This window comes from Phytophthora infestans, genomic scaffold (assembly GCF_000142945.1).
Source record: "Phytophthora infestans T30-4 supercont1.34 genomic scaffold, whole genome shotgun sequence".
NCBI classification, from domain to species: Eukaryota; Oomycota; class Peronosporomycetes; order Peronosporales; family Peronosporaceae; genus Phytophthora; species Phytophthora infestans.
In genome coordinates, this window is record NW_003303725.1 from 607,509 (window position 1) to 617,560 (window position 10,052).

The window sequence follows — 10,052 nt, forward strand, 5'->3', positions numbered from 1 at the left end:
ACACGTGTCCATAGTACCTCCTGAGTACAAAGGCTTAGTGTCCATGTACTCTGCTTCCGCTGAGCTAAGTGCAACCGTCCTCTGGTACTTGGACTTAAACACCACCGGAGCGTTCCCAATCATGATCATGACGCCAGACACTGAACGTCTGTCGTCAATGTTGCTTCCCCAGTCTGCGTCCGTAAACGCTTCTGCCTTGACAGCTTGCGTTCCAAATCCACTCGTTCCACTTTTGTAAACGATACCATGATGGCGAGTGGACTTCAAATACTGCAGAACACGAATCGCTGCCTTCCAGTGTTGCGTTCCAGGATCCTCTAGGAAGCGTGCCAGCTGCGTGACAACGTAGGCAATGTCCGGCCGAGTACAGGTTGTGATGTACATGAGGCACCCGATTAAGGAACGATACGGTCGTGACCACATTTCAGCACGTTCCTTTTCCGTAGTCGGCGACATCATCCTGGACAATTTCAGGTTTGCTGCACAAGGGTTCACCACCATCTTGGCGTTCCGTTGATATAATCGTTCCACAATGTCGTCAATGTACCGAGTTTGCTTGATCATTAACGTTCCACATTCTCTATCATGGTCAATCTCCATTCTAAAAATGAATTTGGCCTCGCCAAGCTCCTTCATCTTGAATGCGCTCTTCAGGGCGTTCTTGACCTCGCGAATTTCGTCGCGCGTCTTGGCCGCAATGATCATGTCGTCTACATATAGACATACGTACACGAATGCGTTTTTGGAACGCTTGACGTAGACACACTGGTCGGCTCCGCAACACTTGAAACCATTCTGCAGGAACACGCGATGAATAGTCTTGTTCCATGCACTTGCAGCTTGCTTCAAGCCGTAGATGGCCTTTAGCAGTTTGCACTTCATGCCTTCAGCATTCTCGAGACCAAGTGGAACGTCCATGTAGACCAAATCCACCAAACCACTGTTTAGGAACGCTGTGTCGGCATCCAGTTGCTCCATAATGTAGCCGCACGTAACGCAAACAGCGAGTACAACTCGAATCGAGTTCATATTCGCAACTGGGGAGTACGTCTCAAAGAAGTCTATTCCAAACTTCTGCTTGAACCCCTGCGCTACTAGGCGTGCCTTGTAACGGATAACCCGGCCGTTCTCGTCACGCTTCTTCGTGAACACCCAGCGACATCCAATGGAACGAGTTGTCGTTCCACGTGGGACGAGCGTCCATGTTCCGTTCCGGGAATGCGAATTCAGCTCTGACTGCATAGCACGACGCCACTCTCCTGCTTCGTTACTGGCAATAGCTTCTGCGTACGTGTTAGGCGTATCTGGAACGCCACCGGTGCTGGCCGCGTACGCCAACACTGCCTCTGCGAGCAAACCATCTTCGTCGATTCTGGCACGCTTAGGAGATGACGGTCCATCACTTCCACGTTCCACATCTTCATCGTCACCATTCCCAAGCAGAAGTAACGGCTCACGAGGGCGCGTAGATCGTTCCGTTTCAGGATGGAAGATCATCCGGTCCTCATGGAACGATGGAGGCTGCGAATGGAACGTTGCCAAATCCAACCCATTTAACCTGGGTTCCTCCGGCGCGGGTAGCTGCTGTATTTCTGCGTTCCGTTCCGGTTCAAGGTCGTCCATCTCAATGTCTTGAGCAGGCTCCTCTGCTTCTTCCATCGATTCATCCTGAGCAGGCTGACGTTCCACTCCCGATATTGGAACGATCGTAGCATCGTTCCTCGTCACATGGATGACCGTTCCTGAAGCTGGCGACTGCGTGTCATAGATTCCGCCCACCTCACGCTCGTCCAGCTTGACCGACCGTGTCACCTTGACCTTCGACGCATCCATGTCGTACACACGATATCCTTTCACGTTCTCAGCGTACCCGAGGAACGTGCACTTGAAGCTCTTGGGTTCCAGCTTCGTTCTCATCACGTCGTCCACATGAGCGTACCCTTGTGACCCAAAAACACGTAGGTGTTCCATCCGTGGCTTCACCTGGAACGACAGCTCGTACGGCGTGACATCAGAGTTTGATGTGTTCGTGGAACGGTTGACGAGATACACTGCAGTACTAACCCCTTCCGCCCACCACTGCGTCGACATATACTTGTAGTGCAGCATGCTTCTTGCCTTCTCCATGATGGTACGGTTCATGCGTTCCGCCACTCCATTCTGCTGAGGGCTGTATGGAACGCTACGCTGATGCACGATACCGTTCCGTTTGCATAGTTCCAAAACTGTCTTGTTCACGAACTCCGTTCCATTATCGGAACGAAGACATTTTCGACGTTCCCCCCCCACTGTGTTTCGTACAATGCCTTGAACACCTTCAGTTTGCTGCCCACCTCGCTCTTGCTCTTCATAAAGTACGCAACGACAAACCTTGAGTAGTCGTCTACGAACGTCAGAACATATTTGGCACCACCCTTTGAGATTGTTCTCATTGGGCCCATTACGTCCGTGTGTACTAGTTCCAACACACGCGTCGTTCTCGTTAGCGATCGTGACGGGAACGTCGTCACGGTCTGCTTTCCCTTCATGCATCCACCGCACAAAGTCTTGTTCCCATTTTTCACATGTGGGATACCAATTGTGGAACGTTGAGTCTTCGTCAGCGCGTCCTTGTTGAGGTGACCCATGCGAGCGTGCCAAAGCTCCCACTCGCTGTCAGGACCGGCGTATTGCACGAAGTGTGCCTCCTCCTGCTGACAGTCCAGCAGGAACGCCTTACCGACCTTCTTCCCTGACGCTATCGCAGCGTTACGTCCCCAAATTACACAACTGGAACGCTGGAACCCCACGCTCATGCCTCGTTCCGCGAGCTTCCCGACCGACAATAACCGTCTATCGAGCCCCGGAATGTGGAGCACGTCCACCATTCGGGTGCGTTTACCGTCCAAACCAGTCAACTTGACCGTTCCAGTTCCTGCGACGCGCAGCTTCTTGCCATCTACAATCGTCACGTTGATGCCACTGTCTAGTGTCTCGTACCAAATAGGTCGTTCCGGTGAGGGGTCATGTGCGACGTCGCACCACTATCAATCAGCCACCCGGCCGAGCGTTCCCCACCAACTGCAAACACTGCATCATCTTTACTGCTCTTCTTTGCAGCAGGACAGTCCCGCTTCATGTGACCCACTTGGTCACAGTTGAAACACTTGCCCTTGAAACCAACGTTCCGTTTCGGACCGTTCCATTTTCAATCGTTCCATTTTTGACCGTTCCCTCGGCCGTTCCAGAACTTGCCTGCGTTCCCATTCACTTGGAACGCCTTCTCCATGGTTTCCTTCTTCTCGAGTCGCTCGTACTCCTTCAACAGCTTTTCCTTGGCCTCGATGAGCGTCACACTCTTGGCATTCTCCACGATAGACGAAATGAGCTCGTACTCATCGGGGAGGCTGCTCAGCAGCACCACCAGCTGGCGTGCCTCGTCCATGGCCTCTCCCAGCGTCTGCAAACCGACGATCAGCTCATCGAACGCATCCAAATGCTTGGCCATAGACGATCCGCTCTCCATCTTGAACTCGTGCAGTCGACGCGTCATCGTCACGCGGTTGTGGAGCGTGGTGCGGTTATAGAACTCTCGCAGCGTTCCCCAAGCTTCTATGGAACGAGTGGCCGACCGAATCTTGGTCTGATGCTGGAGTTCCACTCCCTGAGCGATGATGCCGAGCGCCTTGGCATCATTGACGAGCCACGCCTCGGTGATCTCGTTCTCCGGCTTGACGGCTTGAATATGCGCAAGCAGGCCCTTCCTGGCTAGCGTCATGCGCATATTGTACTCCCAATGGAAGTAGTTCCCACTCCCGAGGAGGACTTCGGCACGCTTGGTAGTTGTCATCTTGCGAGTTCTGGTTTGGTGGTGCGTTCCGGTCGAGTTGAGGTTGCGGCTGTTAACCTGTTGTTGTTGTTAAAGGCAAATGCCGAAGTGAGTAGATTAAAGTCAATTAAATCTGTCCTCTAAACTTCAGTGCTCCTGGCCATCCACCAGATTAACCGGTTTGGGACCGGTCCAGTTTGGAACGTCACGCCGGTTAGCCGAACCGTGCAGAGTCGGTGCATATCAACAGATGGCAAAGTTTTTCCGCAATAAAAATTCCAATATGAGCACTCCCGATAATAAAAATTGCCGCAATTTAAATATATTGGAGCAATATCTAGCTATGTCTTGCCCTTCCGTGTACTCTTGCACCAGCCATGATCCCCGTGAGTATGCTGGCCCGATAGTCGACTGGCCATGCCACGCCAAGCTCCTCATCATTAAAGTCGCTATCATGTTCTGTGGTAGGTCTGACGACGGCTGCCAGGTTAGCTCTTGAAACCCCACCCAAGAAACTAAAAAGTAGTCTTGCCCGTCTTGACTAGTTTTCTTGGCGTATATTCTATCAGCAACATATAAGTCGGGGCCACCTTCGAATTCTGAAGTTTCATCTTCTGAGTCCGTGTTATCCTGGAGAGCCTCCAAGAAAGGCCGGCACCAGGGCAATTCAGCTGCTTCCTTCTCCAGCTCCTGCAAACTTTGCTCCAGGCTGTCAGGTAGACTTGTATGTTTCATCTTTTTCTGTCGTTTGGCGCTAGCAAGTGCGTGGAGTTGCTTGTTTCGTTTGCTTTTACGTGGCATTGCCGGCAAATCTGAAAATGTAGCTGCTGCTTCACAAGTGCACTATGTCTTAGCCTACAATTCTTATCTAGAGGACGACACATCACCTTCATGATATGGGGTAATTGTTCTCGACAAGATGGCGAGTCAAGAATAGTTTTCTTGACTGGGCATCTTGTTAGAATATTTGTGATTTATCGGAATGATGTAACAGCCAATAATTTTGTGCTATTAGTTCAGCTAAATTATGGCACGGCATCCAAATTTATCCATATTTATTGAATTGATATGTGGGATAAGACAAGATATATGGTAGAGCATGGGAAATGATGTTACGTAAATCGCTACTACTCGGTCAATATTTAGCTTCTCTTCTCAAACGAAAGCTTAGTACGTAGCCAACATACCGTTTTACATTGTTACGATTTAAAACCGAAATGTAAATCACTCCATATAGTTTTTTTTTAAAGAATGCTAGAGTCCACAAAGAATAATAGGTGTATATAGTGATGTTAGAGCAAATCAAGCAGACTGTTTATTCGCTTTGTTCCTTGGTCACATCCGCTACAGTACTAACGACCCACATACCGCGGATAACACGAAGGAATCCCAGCTGCTCAAAGTTGCGGGGTCCATGGAGCGGCGCTGTGGTGTCAATACTAGCTTGCACTGGGAAAATAGCCGCTCAACGATGTTGGAAGTTGCCGGTATCATCTTTACCAGAGGTATATACTGTGTCATGCTTGGCGTCGCGCTGCGCTTCTTTCCTCCGCTTCTTAGGAGGTTCGAAGCGTAGTCTTCTTCTCTCTCTTTGCGCTTCTTACCTGCCAATTGTGATGCCTCGAATCGTTTCATTCCCAAAGCCTCCGCTAAAGACAGTAAAGATCCATTGATGACCTTCACAACTGCTGTTTCAAAACCCGGCTGGTGCACAATCTTCGCTGTTGCCTTCAGATGTTCTCCCATAACAGGATAATCAGCTACAAGTGCGTCAAACATCACTCGCACCTCGGCCATGTCCGTTTCGTCTCGCTGTAATCGTAGACAGATACTTTAAAACTTCTTCATATGTTCGAAGAGGTCAAGTATTTTCCGGTGCTTAGCGCCAGTCGGGATAAGCTCTTCAACAGCCTCCACCTTTTTGATCTCAGTTCGAATTCGGATATACCGTTGCACCATTGTAAACGTGGACGACCAGCGTGTCACGTTCCGCTTTACCGGAAGAAGTTCGGTGTGCTTTTTAAGCTCCGCGTAGTTGTTTTCGTGGCGTAGCTCGACCATAAGGTCGTTCACATCGGAGAGCAACGACTCATGCGGGGCCAGGTACTTGTTCACAGCGAGGTTTAGTCGGTGGCTTGCACACCCAACAAGAAGAGCGCCCAACTTGTTCGCGACTGACTGGTTGGTGTTGCAGTTGTCTCCTACCAGGAAGCCCACCATGTCTTTTGTCTTGTCGTAGACGTCCAGGATATTTTCAAAAAGTTGTACATGTGCGTCTGCTGTCTGAGATCCATCTGTTAGAGGGGACAGACCCAGGAGAGGCACGCGAAGCTTTCCATCTGCTTCGTAAACAGCGAAAAGCGCGACATAGTGCACCCCAGCGTGTGACCAAACATCAAACATGAGGCCGAAGAGCGTTCCCAATTCCTTGTTAAGCTTGTGACCGACTTTGATTGCCAGTCCTTCGAGACACTTCTTCACAGCCTTCACAGTAACTGGCCTTAGCTTGCTCATGGCTCTTGTTAGAGCGTCTTCAACTTCATGGATCGGCATGTTCCTCATGATAACCCACTGAATCCACTGGAACAGCTGGCTAGCTTCTTCAGATACGAAGCCGTATGATTGAAGTGAGCGACCCGAACTGCTCTCGAACGAAGTGTAATACCCCGCATGTTTCGCGTCCAAATGCGACTTGAGATTGGAGTACCATGTCCCTCCAGTTTGTTTCCGCTCGTTGCCGCAAATATTGCAGCGAAACAGCCCGTGACCAAGTGATGTGAAGAAGTAGGCGGCGATTTGCTTGTTGAGGACCATCGTAGTTCAAAAATGAAGTGAAGACTGCAGATCCGATTTATGCACCATGTTTTCGTCAAGTATGACAACAGTGCTTACATGCTGATAAGCATCACCACCTCTCACTCGATCTAGATACACAGCTGTATCTTTGGTTCCACGTGCAATATTTAAAATATCGAAGTGGGGAAGCTGCACAAAATCGGGATAGTAGCAGAGTTACTATTTGTTCTCTCGTTTATCTTTTCGTCATTGATGAAGTCCTAGATAATACGTATTATGCCGAACGAACGCGACCATTCATAATACGTATTATCTCCGCTTAATATGCGCTTTCTCAGAATAGCTATTTTGGTAATCTGAAGAAGGCATACTATAATTATGTGCTGAAGGGTCGCTCTTGTGTTGAAGGGATCGCTGTAGCATGCCCTTTCGTGCTAGAGGTGCCTCTTGAATGTCCGTTACTACGATCATTCACTCTCAGAACACTTACATCAATCAAACACACATCAACTGAACTGAGACTATATTCGAACCATATCTGACTCTCAGTATGCGTTTTACGATAATATGCATTATCGGCAAATACGGCCCTAGTTTCCCACTTGCATTTTACCATTGAAAAAAGTCTGAACAACAAAGGTTTTGCATGTACTAATATAATTACATACACCATGGTCTTGCGTTTTTTTTACTTCCAAGCACGTACATTATGGCCCTGGATCGAAGAAAAAAATACGGAAATGCAACAGTCCGTGCGTCGACTCTGGTTATTGTCTATGTCATGCTCCATGTAATGCTCATGATTTTAAAATATTTTTACTAATGCCGTGCTAAGCCCGGTGAAGCTCTGGATATTACGGTATTTTCAAAAAGTAATAACTAGTGCGGAATGAAGGACTTTTTAGAAGAAAAAAAGGAGAAGAATTGCGATTTAACTAAGACTTCCAGTCTAGAAGAAGACATCAACAAACCGAGCGAGAATGATAGTCATTCATTTGAGTGGCTATCCCCGAACTTCGAAAACTTGAAAACAAGCTGGTACCCTAACTTAAGAAAGTACTGTATTTCAACGAAGACCTGTAACAATTTTTCCACAGCATTATGGTTTCTTAATCTGTTCAATCCTCAATTGCATGAAGTCTTTGGGTTTCTGCCAGCGCATCACGACTTGGAGTAAAATACTCCAAAAACTCTTTCGTAAGGGGGGCCATGAGATACAACTGCGATATCGTTTTCACTCGAGTGACGGCGACATAGAAAGATGAACGCTGAGGAATCCTGCGAGTCGGATGACGAAGCGGAGCAAGAATCATGTTCTCTAGTGTCAGTCCTTGGCACTTCTTAGTGGTCAATGAGTACGCCAACACATCAGAAACTTGGCAAATTGAGATAGAGAATGAGCGATCTGGCAGCCGAATTCGGACACCACATTCTGTCCTTTTGCATACAGGAACGACACCAAGTGGTAAAGTCGACACAAATGACTGATAAGCGTAATCCTTCAACTTCACAAACACCACATCTGGAGGCAACGAGTGACAGTGCTCTTCAATACCATTCGCAATTCGCACTTGCACGACGTCATCTTGCGAGGGGGTTATGGCGACGACAGTTCCAATTGACCCATTTGCCAATTTAAACGTTGTGGACACGTTTTTTGTGCATTGTACCGTTGATCCCAGTGCAATCTCCAAATTAATAGGCATTCCACTTGTTTTATCGTCCCGAATACTGCCAAGTGACTTCCGCTGAAACTTTGGAAGTTGGTGACATTCCTCCATTCCGATGTCTTGCTCACAACGACGAAAGCGGTGGCTGAAGTCGAAATCCTGTCGATGAACGAAGCGAGACGGCCTCGATAGGAATCCTAATAGTATTAATATATCTACTTCTTTAAATCATGCAGCCTTCATGTACTATACCACCCACATCGTATATTGGAGCAACATCCACCTAAACCAGATAGCGTGAATGTTGACCCAGGCGGCTTGGAACAACATTCACCAGTGCTTTTTATGCTTTACCGTAGTTTATTAGGTATTCTGTCCTTTTAGCCTATCACTTGCAGGCCACTATACTTTTAATAATTACAAATGTAGCACTCTAATGTTTTATAGAGGATCGTCGACGGTTTTCGATCGCCCCTAAAACGCTGGATATGAATATCCAGAGAATTCGGTAATTTATAACAAATCCAGTCGTTGAGTGTATTTAAAGTCCAACTCTCATCCGTGTATTGTCCACGATGTGCAATCCATGTATCCATGTAATAGGTACCGGTACAAATCCTTATACCGGTAGTTTTACCAATAACACTAGCCTTTCATTTGCTTTTCAAGCACAAACTCGCCCCCCTTCGAGCGTTATCGCCACCGCCGCTTCGATACCTGCTAGCCGCCGTAGCCTACGTCACGAGATCAACCGTTGCTGCCTGCGCCGGTCATGTCACTGACTCTGTCCGCTTCCGCGACGCCTGAAGTGCGTTATCTTGCTGTTTGTGATCTCTGTGAGCGTGTTTATGACCGTGCGTTATCTACTTGTATCTACAGGGTGGATCGTCCGACTCTTCTCCGGATATCGACACTACGGCTTGTGGAGCCTCCTGCACGACTGCAAGATCGGATGACGCCTCTCCTGACACGGACGATTTCAAGCGCCCATGTATTGTCCAGATAATAGATTCTCCCTTGCTTGTGGAGCGCCCAGCAGGCGTGATGTGTCCCAGCTGGTCGGCGTGGAATGAGTATTTGAAGACGTACTCAGTAAAAAACCGCCAGGTCAGCCGCATCCAGTCAGCGCTTAGTTTGCGTTTTGAGAAACAAGCGGCTAGGGTCAAACAGCGTCACACAATCAGGGAATGGACGTTCCGTACGTACCCGAGATGTGGGGTGCTGACCAACGCACATACATCTGCACGCATGGTTGGCCAGCGAAGGACATGAGCAGCGGACTGCGATCCAAGCACTTCGTCCGAGGATGCGGTTGTCCGTTTCGATTTGCGGTGTAGCTCGTGCAAGTTGACGGCGTGTGGGGCCTTCGTGTGAAGAACGGTGTGTACCAGCACAACCATGCGGTGGGCACAGCTCAGTTCAAGACGTTCGCGGAGAATCGGACGTTGGACGACACGGACACGAAGGATGATGTGGACAGCATGGTGATGTACGGTATAAAGCGCACACGCATCTATGAATATCTTCTGGGAAAAAGCGAGAACCTCGTTAAGAAGGATGTAGACAACATCGTGCAACGGGTGAAAGCGGAGATGAGAGGAGGGTTGGATGACAGCAACGCTTGCGCCGCAGCTCCTACCCCCAAGATATCATCTCCATTGAATGCAACGATTACCACTACGCGATGCTATACCGTCTCAAGCCGTCTCAATGGGCTAATGATGCGCTAATTTTGTCTTTTTGCACGAGATTGTACAGAACGGGTACCGGCGTTCGCG